This window comes from Cupressus sempervirens, chromosome 7 (genome assembly GCF_028749045.1).
Source record: "Cupressus sempervirens isolate cs-2001-9-10 chromosome 7, ASM2874904v1, whole genome shotgun sequence".
NCBI classification, from domain to species: domain Eukaryota; kingdom Viridiplantae; phylum Streptophyta; class Pinopsida; order Cupressales; family Cupressaceae; genus Cupressus; species Cupressus sempervirens.
In genome coordinates this window covers 740,949,332-740,962,507 of record NC_143124.1, presented here as the reverse complement: position 1 = coordinate 740,962,507, position 13,176 = coordinate 740,949,332, and positions in this window count along the sequence as shown.

Here is a 13,176-nt window from a genome sequence, read left to right as displayed (position 1 = left end):
ATTTTGGTTATCTTTTTGGGGACTCATGGACACCAAGCTAAAGAAGAGTACAGCCTTCCATCCATAGACTAATGGACAGATAGAGGTAGTGAATAGGATAGTTGTGCATCTACTTAGAGGTTACTACAGCAATCATCCTAAGTTGTGGGATGAAAGTCTTCACTATGTGTAACATGCTTAAAACCATGCAGCACACTATTCTACAAAGAGGTCTTCTTTTGAGACTTTCTTTGGTTACTTGCCAAACAAACCTATGGATTTTTCTTTTGGGAAGGACAATATTATATATGGATGCCATGATGTAGAAAGGGCTTTAAAGTTCATCTAGAAGGTCCAAGCAATCCATCAGGTAGTACAAGCATAGTTGGAGTGGAGCCAAGCAAAATGCAAGGCTCACCATGATAAGCATCACATTGATCATCAATTCCAAGTTGGTGGTAGATTTTGGTTACATATCAGTAAGGAAAGAATGCAAGGTGAAGGAAGGAAGCTCAAGCCTATTAGGTATGGTCCTTTTGAAATCTTGGAAAAGATTGGTACCAATGCCTTCCACCTTAATCTTCCTCCATACATGCAAATTTACTCAGTTGTCAATGTTGAGAATTTGAAGTTGTATGAGCCTCCAATGATCTTGGATGAAGACATCAGTATTCAGGTTCCATTAGTTGATGATCTTTTAGTAGAGTATATGTCAGAATTGCCAAAAGATGTTATCTTAGACAGGAATGTCAGAACTTCAAGAAGAGTACCAATTGAATACCTCCAAGTGGGATTGAAGGGGATGTATCCAAGCAAGGAAAAATGGACAGAGATTGGTAAAGTGAGGAAAAAATACCCTCCCCTACTTTCTGAGTAATCAAAACTTTTAGTGATCTAAAAGCTTCGTAGTGGGGAGGCTTGATCTGGGGGATATTTTTGTCAAAATTGAAGTATCTTCAAAACTCCAATAATCAGCATCAAGTTAAAGTTCTCAAAATTCTAGACCCAATTTAATTCAAATGGGTGAAAATAGAGTCCATATGCAAAAGTTATGGCCAATCAAAGTTTAGTCAAACTAGGTATAGAGGTCATCAAAAGGTGAAAAAATCATCTCAAAAGTGGTCAAAAATGGATTTAAAATTGAAGATCTTGTCAAGAGCTTTCTAGCAACATTTGTTTCATAAAAAATAGAGCTCGTATGTGAAAGACATGCCTAATTGAAGTTCAAGATGATGAGGTGGACTTTTTTTTTTTAAAAAAATTTAAAATTTTTATAATAATAATGTTAGCAATGCCAAGGGTTGAACTTGCAACCACCGACCTCTAAAGTCTGACCGATGGTTGTTACACCACTGATCATCCTTAATATAGATATGCAGCAATTAATATTTGAATTGTAGAAAGCTGCCAAGTTTGTTTAATCAAACCTCTAAATTGTGATGTAATTGCAAATTTATGAATTGGCAAGGGGTTTAATTCAAGGATGCATTTTTTTAATAGTCCTATAATTAAATATTATGGTTTTGGCCTATTTTAGGCAAATATTTTGTATAAAAAGAAGGTTTAGGGGTCTTTTAAAGGCATGGAAATTATTTTGAATAGCCAGATGATGAGAAGGAGACTGTGATTTTGGAGACGTGGTGATTATTCTTGGACATTGGAGAATATTGTTGCATGTGCTTGAAGAGGATTATTTGAAATCACTTGTAATTGATTTCTTGGAGTTAATTGAATCAGTCCCCCTATTGGATCTAGACTTAGAGATGTAGTCCATCCTATAAAAACTCTGAAATCAAATGTGTTATGTCTCTATCTCTCTTTTCTCCTTCTATCATTTTATTCTATGTTGTTATTTTATTGCAACTATGTTAATTAGATTCATTAAATGTTTTAAATTAAGTTTATGTAATTGCTTAGCATTCTCTATAATAGTTTGAGATCCTAGAAATCATATCAGTAGTAGTGCAAATTGGTGACTACATTCAGGAATTAGGAGATAATTTTGAATCTGTGATGACTAGCTACTTTGAGGACTTCAAATAGTTGAGGAAGAAGAGAATGAGAATTCTAGTATCTCTAGAAGAAAATCATTATGATGATATCTATTTTCTAGTAGATGCTGAGTATACTATTTTACAAGTGCTACACGAAGGGTGAGATGGTTGAGAGCCTTAGATTATGAAATAAATGTGGATGAGGCCTCCATAGCTATTACAACCTTACTTGTAGAAGAGGTGGATAAAAATTCCAAGGCATTTGGAAAGTATGAGTTGGAGAAGTCCAAAATTACCATCGAAACAAAGAGAGGTTCTACTATGAAGAAGGAGAAGATAGTGAAGAAGCTAAAAGATAAATTTGGAGAGGATGCCAAGTAGGAAGAAGAAGATGATGAAGAAGAGGATGAAGAGGAAGAAGATTCTCAAGCACATGCACTTGTAGGTTTGACGCGAGGTATGGTAGAAGATCGGTAGGAAGAGGAAAATGAAGTAGCTAAAGGTGTTGAGGAAGAAGAAGATAAGGAAGCACCTACTCCCACTAAGAAAAAGAAGAGAAAGGCCAAGGCACAACCTATGGAAAGGACTAAAAAAACTATCAAACCAAGCAAAGCCAATCCTATTACACCTACTACAAGAGTTACTACACATACTACAATACAAAAGGCTAAAGAAACGACCAAAGCAACAAAGCAAGAAGGCCAATTGTAGAAAAGGCCTAGAAGGAAATATGTGGCACAAGAATATTTTGACAAGGAGAAAATCTAGAGTCAGATGATACTATCCAATTTAAAGTGGTGAGTCATAACCCTCTAGCAGATCTTGAGAACCTTTGTGAAAATATTAAGAGTAGTGCAGATCTATCAAAATTCTCTCATGTAGATTTTTATAATCTTGGTAAAGTGAATAAGAATCAAGTGGAGGAGGCTATCTATGCTACGATGGAAAAATTAAAGACTAGCCACTAGAGATTGCCAACTCAATGCCCAAGATTCTATGTAATAGAGTTGAGCAAAATTGCATTATTGTCTAAACTTGGAGAGAGAAATTAGAGAAATATCTCTAGCACAAGTGATGCTTGAACTAACTAAGGCATAGATTGATAAGGCTATGAAGAAATATGCAGTAAGTTTTACACCTAAATTTAGAGACCTTAGCATTTTACAAAACCATATTGAGAATGTTGCTAAGAAGTCCACACAGATGTGGAAGCTCACATATGGGTTGACTATAGTCAAGAAAGGTGAACAAGAAAAAAAAAAAGTGAAGGATGATGAAGAGATGATGATGACACTATTGAGGGAGGAAAAAAAATGAAAATAGATGGCAAGGCAATAGCTAAGCTAGATCAGCAAGAAGAATAGAGTGTGCAAGACACACAATTGTCAAGTGTCAGCCCTTAACATGTGACAAGTGAAAGCACTGAAACAATCATTGTTAAGGACATTTTTGATTTATCAACTTAGACCATCAATCCCCTTACAAAGGAAGATCTATAGGCAAAAATTTGTGATATAATCCTATACTAGTTAGTATGGATGAACTACAGAAGACAGTGACTGATACTAAAAATGAGAAGGTGAATAAATAAGAACCACCTCTAATTACCCCTTAGGTCACTCATGTACAACCTTTGGACATAGAACATGAAGCTATATAAGAAAAGTTTGATACAATTACAAAGAATATAGTGGAATCCAAGGCCATAATAGGAACACAGAGTGGAACAAGATAGGTAATCTTATTTAAACCTACAACACAAGATCAAGGTGCAAGTCAAGTCATTGTGGCAAAATAGGGAAAACCTAAAGAGATAGAGCTAACACCACAACTAAAGGAGAAAATAGCTATACAAGCACTAATAACCTTACCAACATCTAGCACTCCTTCGACTCAAACTCTTCAAAAGCCAAGCTCAGATGCAACTCCATTGTATATCTTAGTGTCAAGCCTGAGTGCATCAAAGATAGAGGAAGTAATCCAATATAGAGATGTAAGTCTTGATAAAGAAAATTTTCTACCTAAGTATGACTATGATACAATAACTATAGAACAAATGGGCATATATTACAACAAGCTCTAGCAAGGAAAAGCATCAAGAAATGCTTAGAAGGGAGCACAAATAGAAGCAAGCATTGCAAGATATTAAAGACATTTTTTAGATGCATTTAGTTTACCAACTCTAGATGAGACCAAGCCACTAATTGAATAACTAACAAACATAGTGGAAAAGGTGAGTGATGTTGACTTGGAAACCAATGCAAAATTGCTAGAATGGTTGGAAAAGAAATTTTAGAGCAAAGTCAATGAAAAGATATCAGGTGACATAGCACGAACACAAGTTTCATTAGCAACTAAGGTTGAGGATGTGAAGAAGGTACTTGAGAATATTTTATCATTATACACTAAATTGTGTAATCCAACACTCTTCACCCAAGAAACTAGAAGATGCATTTTGAGCTTGGAAAGTCAAATAAGTTCATCAAGTGTACAACTACCAATGACACTAGCTCAGAGTGAAAGGCACTTCAAGAGACTGGTTCAAACCCAAAGTCAATTATCTATATTGATAACAGAAGAGGCCAACATAAGGGCCAAATTGACTAGCATTCAGACAACTTTGACCCCACATATGGAAATTTTACACCAGGAACTAGGTTATGTTGAAACACTATTGAAGAAAGACCCCCATCTTTCAACATTAGATGGCCTAGTCCACCTTGCTACTGAGCTTTCCATCCAAATCAAGTCTCTAGACATTGCATGTGAAAACTAGGATGCAACTCTCAAGATAATCCTAGATGTCCATAAATCCTTTTTGGACAAACACACAATAAGTGTATCACCCATTAACATAAGTGTCAAAAAGGGGGAGATAAAATATTTTGGGGAGAGAGAATAAGACAAATGGGGAGAGAAAAAGATAAAAGAAATGATATAAAAGGGGGAGATACAAAATTTTTGTGGAGATATAAGGAGAATGAGAATTGGGAGAGACAAGATGGATTAAGCTAAACAGAACCAACATCCTAAGCATCAAAAATACTATAAGATGAAAGAGTATTAGATAAGGCATATTTACTTAGCAAGAGTACAAATTTTGGATATAGAATAGACCTATCAACTCAGGGGAAATTATCATATTTTTTATGTATCTAAGCTATTACAAAATATTTTAAAATTTTGAAGTTTTGTATATAAGCCAAGTTAGACAAATGTTATGCTCATAAGGAGAAGAATATTAATGAATACTCAAATGTTTTTGACACTCATGTCAAAGGGGGAGATTGTTGATCTCAAATTGGTTTTGACAAGTGAGTGTCAACACACTTAAGTTATTTACTTAGTTTATGTCAAACAACTACTATATGCCAACCACAACATATATATTATAGAGTATGCCAAGTTTACAGTGAGTGTCAAGCCACTCATGTGCTAAGTCACTCAAGTGCTAAGTAGAAAATGTATGTTAAGTAACATAGGAGCCAAATAAACAATGGATGTTGAGTGATACAGATGCCAAGTCATAGCATAGAGAATAATATATGTCAAGCATCAGAGACTTCAGATGACGACTGACACAGTTTTGATATATTTGTTTGCAATGGCACAAACAACTATGTAAACCATTTTTTAGCCGACTATGTAAACCATTTTTTATCCAGCAAAAAAATCTCAAACTGGATTCCCTATGCAATTACATGCAGCCAATCAGAAAAAAAAAAAAAAAAAAACCAAGGTTTAAGTGGAAAAATGGATGAATCTCAGCCATGAATTCATACCTAACCCTAAGTCACCAAAGTCTTCTTAAGGAGCACAAACCCTAAACTCTAAAGAAAGTGTGTAAGGTGTATGTTGAGAAGAATAGAAGTTTGCATGTGCAAATAGAGCATTCATGGTGGCTAAGGAGTTATGAAGTAAGATTGCATTGTTGAATCAATTAGAGTAGAATAGAGGAAAGGAAAAGGATACAACACAAGAGACAATTGATCAAGGAAGATCAAAAATACATTAGTATAGAAGTGATCTATTATAAAGCAATCAAGTGTTGACCACATGATCAATGTTGATACATGTTATTTCAGTTTACTCATTAAATGCATGAGATGGATGTGTGGTGAAATTTTTATGGGTCCAAGTTTAAACTACTGATTCACCCTACCCCCCCACCCCCCCAAAAGTTTTCCTTTCCTATTGTAATTCCAACATAATCAGCATACATGCCTAGGTATAAGGCCTTCTAGGTTATGGTCTAATACAAAATACATTCAAGATCCAAGATCTAGCTTCAAATTTAGATTTCCAGACACATATACTTCAAACTTTCAAAAATCCTCTAAATTTTACCTAAAACTCAATCCTAGACCTCCTTAAATACTTGTATGGTCACAGGTCGACGTATCAAAAAATTAAACCTTACATTAAATGCATGCACAACCACAAGTTAACTCACGTCAAATATTAACTACCAATACCAAAATTAAATATGCACAAGTTCGGCTCAAGGTGGAACCAGAAATAGACAACTTGGTCAAAGAAGGACCTAGAAAAAAAAGACGACAGTTAGCATTGCTCAACATATACAAGAACACTTAGCACCAATAGGAACACTTGGCATCAACAGGTTCACTTGACATAATAGAATATTTCTACAGTAACTCAGTATCCACTAGAGCTATAGTAACTCAGCACCCACTAAACAACTTGACAACAACAAAAAAATTGGAAACCACTAACACTCGAGTCTAACATGTAGAATGAATAAAGATGAATAAGATAACAAGGCAACCCATGATGCTTCATCATCCAAAAAACCTTTTTCATATCTCTATTCTTGTAATTTCCCTATGTATCATATATAATATCATCATATTCAATAACCCCATTAATCTCATTCCTTTGATCAAAACATTTTGTCGACTTTCTATTATATTTCTCTAAATTCATTCTAGTATGTCCATAGTTTTTATTTTCACTATCATCATCATGATCATATCTTCTCTTTTTCTCCCTTTTTTTGGATACCCTCTCAAATGATTATTTGTCAAAATCTCTTTTCTTAGGGACTTTAGTCATAGATTTTATGCCTTTCTCATTGCAATTCACTGGTCTTGTTGCTTATTAGCTAGGCTGATTACAAATTCCTATAGAACTATCATCAGATTAGGTACGATAAAGTGAACAATCAACTGCTCCCAACTAGGAGGATCAATCCAGTAACTTTAAATTTTACAAGATTCAAGGTAACTTTAAATTTAACAATTCCCTAACACATTCCATGAGAGACAATTCAAGGTAACCTACCTTGAATTTCTTCCTCATCCCCAAGAGAGGAGAAGTTGTTCTGCAAAAATAAGGAAGTATCAAATGAGGGGTCTCCAAGAGAGATGACCTAATGTATCTTCTCCCCATTCTCATGTAACTCATCACAACCTTTTGGGCTACAATAATGATGAAGGGTCTATAAAAAAATCATGGACATGTCTTGCGATGCTTGAACCCATGAAGGTTGAGAGTCGGGGTTATATATTCTTGTTATCCACTGAGTACTAGGGTTTGAAATAGGTGGATGAGGGTGCAAAGGGACTAAATTCTTTGATAAAACTAGGATTGAGTTGGGATGACCATTTTCTAGAGGCAAAGAGCCTAACTTAGCCATAGTGAAGCCCTTGCCTTTTTTAACAACAATAGTTCATTCATCTTTTTTGGTAGCCAAAGTCGATTTGGCTTTTGGTGTTGGTGGTTGGTTGTCTTCTAGCAAAGGACAATACTTAATCTTGTATTCTGTGTATTGACACTAATAGCAAATATTTGGAAGGTTTAGGTAAAGCACCTTCTGAGTGAAGGTGGTACCACCAATTTGTATTTACATTTATTCTTTGAGGGTCCCTAGAGAGGCCGACCTCAACACAAATCCTATGCTATGGTCAAGCATTGAAAAACTTATCTGACTCAAGCCAAACAACTTTGTCCATAGTTTACACAATGGCTTGTAGAAAGGATCAGCATGGGATATGAATCCCAAGGAACTCAACCCATACAAGCACCTTAATGTTGTGGTCATCAAAAATAGCAAAATCATGTGACCAGTGTTGAAAACCCAAAAGAGAGAACCTAACATTCTAGGAGCCTCAAATAAACACATGCTCAACATGGCTAGGATTGCCAAAATAAATAAGAAAATAAAAATTAGTAAGGCTTTGATCACCTTCAAGGCGGACACACTGAGGCGTCCAAACCTTTGAAACCCATTCCCACAACATGTTTTCAGAAGGAGTGTGATGCACAAAATACCTAATTGGGGCTTTTTGTTCTAGCTAAGTGCATGTAATATCAAATTCCTTGACATTCAAAATAATATCAGGAGAGGAATTACCTTCCCACACACCTTGGGTATAAACTTGCATGGGTGTTTGTCTAGCAGACCCATTCTCCCCAATAGCAACAACTCCATCACTACAATGAATTATTGGGCCAAAGAAGGCCAAGGCCATTATGAATGAAAACAAGTCCCACACTAAATACAGTATGACAAGAAATTAATAGCAAGGATTCATACAGAAGTCATACCAACCCTAGCAAAGCACATTTTCTATGGGTCTATTCTTTTATGATCCTCAATCTTGCGAAATATGTTAGTTTTAGGGCTTGGCATGAAACATACCTCTCTAACAAGTTAATTCATAAACTGTGAATAGCAATTTGAAATTCTACCATCCCACCTTGTGATGATAGAATGTTCAATCTGCACATTTGTTCTCTTGTGCTAGTGCTTTCTCGTATCACAATTTCTCATCTATCCATAAAATGTACATGTGAGTAGGAGACCTATCAAATCTTCTCAATCCTATTTATATGGACCTCGTGATATTAAAAATTTCATATTATTGAACAACGGGGATTTGTTTGCTAATTGGATTGCTATTTCTTTAAACAATGATAAGTTATTATCTTGATTGTGAGTCGTTTGTTATAGAAACAAGATACAGTTTATCATTGATGTGTCAAAGCTCATCTTGGCAATGGGAATACAAGTGAAATAGGCATATGTATATTCTTAAAATTTTGAATTCTCTATTTGGATGCACAAAATTGGAATTGGAATAGGAATAAAATTGGAGTACGTATTTCAATTTTAGCCCAAAAAAGAGCATTTTCTATTCCACCTAAATAAGTGGAATAGGAATACGTATTCCTATTCTAATTTTTTTTATTTTAGAAAACATAAATTTTTGAGTCCATAAATTATGCATCAAATTTTGGGTGAACCAAACAAAAATAAGAATACATAGCCCCATTTTCTATTCAAGAATAAATATTCCTATTACCATTTTTATATTCCCGCAACCAAATGAGCCCTATAGATGTGAGAATATAATGTGTAATCACTTCATCTCATTCATATTCTAGAATGCTTCATTAGGAACAACTATAATGTTGTTCGAACATAATTATTGTCCCTTACATTGTATTTTCTTTAGATAATTCAGTTTGGATATTACATTATTTTGATTGGGGAGAGGAAAATACATGTGCCTTCCATCCACGATCTTTCTTCCTCTGTGATCAACCTTGCATTCTATCATGATTTTCTACAAGGGAACTAATGTGCATATCCATTCCACGGTCCGAATAACATTTGAACATAATCTTAGAATCAACGCTATAAAACCTCATGTTGTAAAAAACAGATAGTCAAAACCTTCTCGTAGAACACAAAACCATTGTGCATCATTGTTGATTCGCACTAAGAAGGCAAGATAGGCGCAAACCAGATATTGAAGAGGATCCCTGGAATCAAATTCCCACTATAGTAATTGACCATTTCAATTTCTACAATCTCGATATATCCCGGTCTCACACAACCGAGCGTGCGAATGGTAATAACCATGATTGTTAGGCATTAGTTGTGTAAGTAGTTCTCATTCCTGCGTGTTGCACCTGTAACTGTGTATCTCTTCTATTTCAGAGAGGTTTTAGGGCTTTTAAAAGAAATTATACTTTCACTATTTTGCTGGCAGTCCTGTTCTCCTAAAATCACTTACAAGGTAAAAATAATTTAGTTTGTATCTGTGCATTATAACACTTGTACATTGAATAAATATAACCATTATAACATATTCAAATTAATGATGCAAATTTATCATCTCACTCCATTGATTCGCACAAATATATTCTCAATTTCAAAATATAATTAAGAATTTTATTAAAGAAAAGATATAAATTTTTATTCAATAGTTCTTAATATTTCAAAGCCCGACTAATATATTTATTCAAAAATTAAAAGCAATTTAAAAGAGTCCTTAATTCAAATTTAATAAATGTATTTAAAAGTTAAATAATAAAGTAACACTCTTTCTATTAGGACAATGTAATGTAGCTTTCATAAGATATACTTGCATTTAAAAGGATAAAAATACTTATCTTATAGGTTGAAGAAATCATGAATGAGGTCACATTATAAATCTCCATTTTGATGTTAATATATAAATTTGATACAATTAAATTATTGATAATCACTTCAATAAATCTTTTATTTTGTAGCTAAAAGTGATTATGAAAATATATATGGATTATCTCTAGAAATAATAAGGTAATTGATTATGTATGGTGACATAAATGAATCATTCAAATGTAATTTAATCATGCATACTTAAGATGATATACATACATGAAAAAATTGATATTTGTGACTTGAAATAGAATACCTGATGTATAAACTTATTTCTTGGTCATGTTTTGGAACACAAAAGTTTTGCAAAATTATAAGGTTCCATCACTTGACTTAGAAGCTTACCTTTCCATCCAACCAACTTCCTTTGGAATTTCTCTAAAATCTCATTCTAGTATTGAGGAGGAGGTTTCAAGGGAGAGAATGGGAGACCAAGATATAAATTAGGCATATTAACTATGTTACATTCCAGCATAGCCAACATTATAACTTTTATTTCAAGTCTAGTATTGAAGAAGATGATCTTATTTTTGTGAAAGTTTATATTTTTTTAGGACAAAGTAGCATAATTTGAGAGAAGGATATTCCAGGCTATAGCCTCTAGGAACATAGAAACAAAAATAAATAAATAAATGTTATCTTTATAAGTGGCTAGGAGGGAGTCTCTAGGTAACCTTAACTCTAGAGATAGAATTAGAAATGCATGGTTTGTTTAAGTTTCTTCCCAGAACATCAGTCACTAGAATAAAAAGTTAAGTAAACAAGGGGTGTCCTTGTCTAAGCCTAGTTATAGTAGAGAAGAACCCAAAAGGGGCCCCATTAACTAACAACACATATTTAGTCATGATGACATATCTCATGATCATTTTATGGATTCTTCCCTTGAAACCAAATCTAGTGAGGACCTAATCAATGAAGGACCATTTTACTCGTTTGTACATTTTTAATATAACTAGCTTGAGGGGCATGGTAGGTTTATTATTAGCATTCATAGAGTGGATAAGTTCATGTGTAATAATAACCACAAATCCATTATGTTTCTCCCTCTGGAACAAAGCATTTTTCATTTTTTTAGACTAGCTTAAATCTAGGATTTATTTCATTCTATTTACCATAACATTAGCAATGATCTTGTCAACAATATTACAAAGGTTGATCGACCAAAAGTCCTTCATGCAAATTAGGTCTCCCATTTAGGCACTAGCGCTATGTATGTTTGATTAACCTTTCCGATCAAAGATCTAGTCCTAAAGAACTGATAGTCTACCTTAAAAACATCTTCCCCCACAATCTCCCAATATTCATGGTAAAAAAGTTGAGGGAAAACCATATGATCCAGGAGATTTGAATCCTTGGAAAGAGGTCAATCTTCTAACTTATTCCTTGTTAACTGAGTTCATCTAGGCCTTACTTTCCTTAGAGAACACCAATAAAGGGATACATCCTAAAAGGTCATGGGGTTCATCTTCTTCTAAATCCTGGGTTCCCCTCTCAAGGAAGTAATTGATAGCGTCCATGATGATGTCAACCTCTTCAATGATCATCCCCACATTAGCTAAAGTGAGGGATTTTATTCTATTTCTGTTAGCCTCAAAATGGTTTTTGGCACTTGAGTGCCAACACACTTAACCACTTTCTTCATTGGAGCCAAGTACACCATGTATGCCGAGCCACAACATGAGCCAAGTCAGAAAATCCTTTAGGTGCCGAGTGATCTTCAGGTGCCAAGTGAAGATCAAGTGCCGAGTGAAGATCAAGTGTCGAATGACTTTAGGTGTCGAGCATGAAACAAATGCCAAGTGGTATTTGAGTGCGGAGTCATAGATGATGCCGAGCAATACAAAAATACAACAGGAGCCGAGTAAGCCAGTTTAATATAAGTGCCAAGCATCAAGAATCAGTAACTGCCGAGCAACACAGAATGCACATATGAGTTTGTAACTTTACAAATGCAGATGTAAACCATTTTCATGGCCAACATAAGACGAATCTTGAAGGATTAAAAAGATAAGAACGAATCTTTTGTTCTTCCTATGTAATCTACATGCAGCCAATAAGAAAAATGGAGAAGGCATGCAACCAATAGTAAATGTGCAAGGAATAAGCAGGAAACAGAGATTCAATATGGATGGTAGATCCATACCTAACCCTAAGTCTTCAAATTTCTTTGTAAGGAAGACTAAATCTCATTGTATAGGTGGATGGACGAGGGTGTGTAAGGAAAACTATTTCTAGAGTGAAGAGTATCAGATCATAGAGGATCAAGATCAGAGAAAGTAGATCAAGTGCCTATATTCATCAATCGAAGGATTGTAAGCTATCAGGTTTATTACACCTAATACTCTCTAGCAATTGTATTAGAAAGAAAACCCTATGGTGATAGGTTAGCTTAACAGCTATTTTGTAGATCTTATAAATAGGTGATTAAATCCTTTAACAGGGTAACACTTCATGTAAAGTGTTTGAAATCCTTTAATCAGGTCACTATTGATACAGTGTAAAGCCTTTAAGAAGGTAGACCTTTAACAAGGCAGACCATCAGAAGTGGTTAAACTTTATTACTACAGTGATTTTGTGGGTATCATCCCCACCCCAGTTTTACCTTCTTATTTTTGGAGGGTTTCTGGGTTACCAAAATTTCTAGTGTTATATGGTGATGCTTATGTGTTTCTCATAATTGGTTGATATGTTTAAATACATGCAATCTATTTTCAGTTAAAAAGTTTTAATAGTCAAAATACAATACTTTTG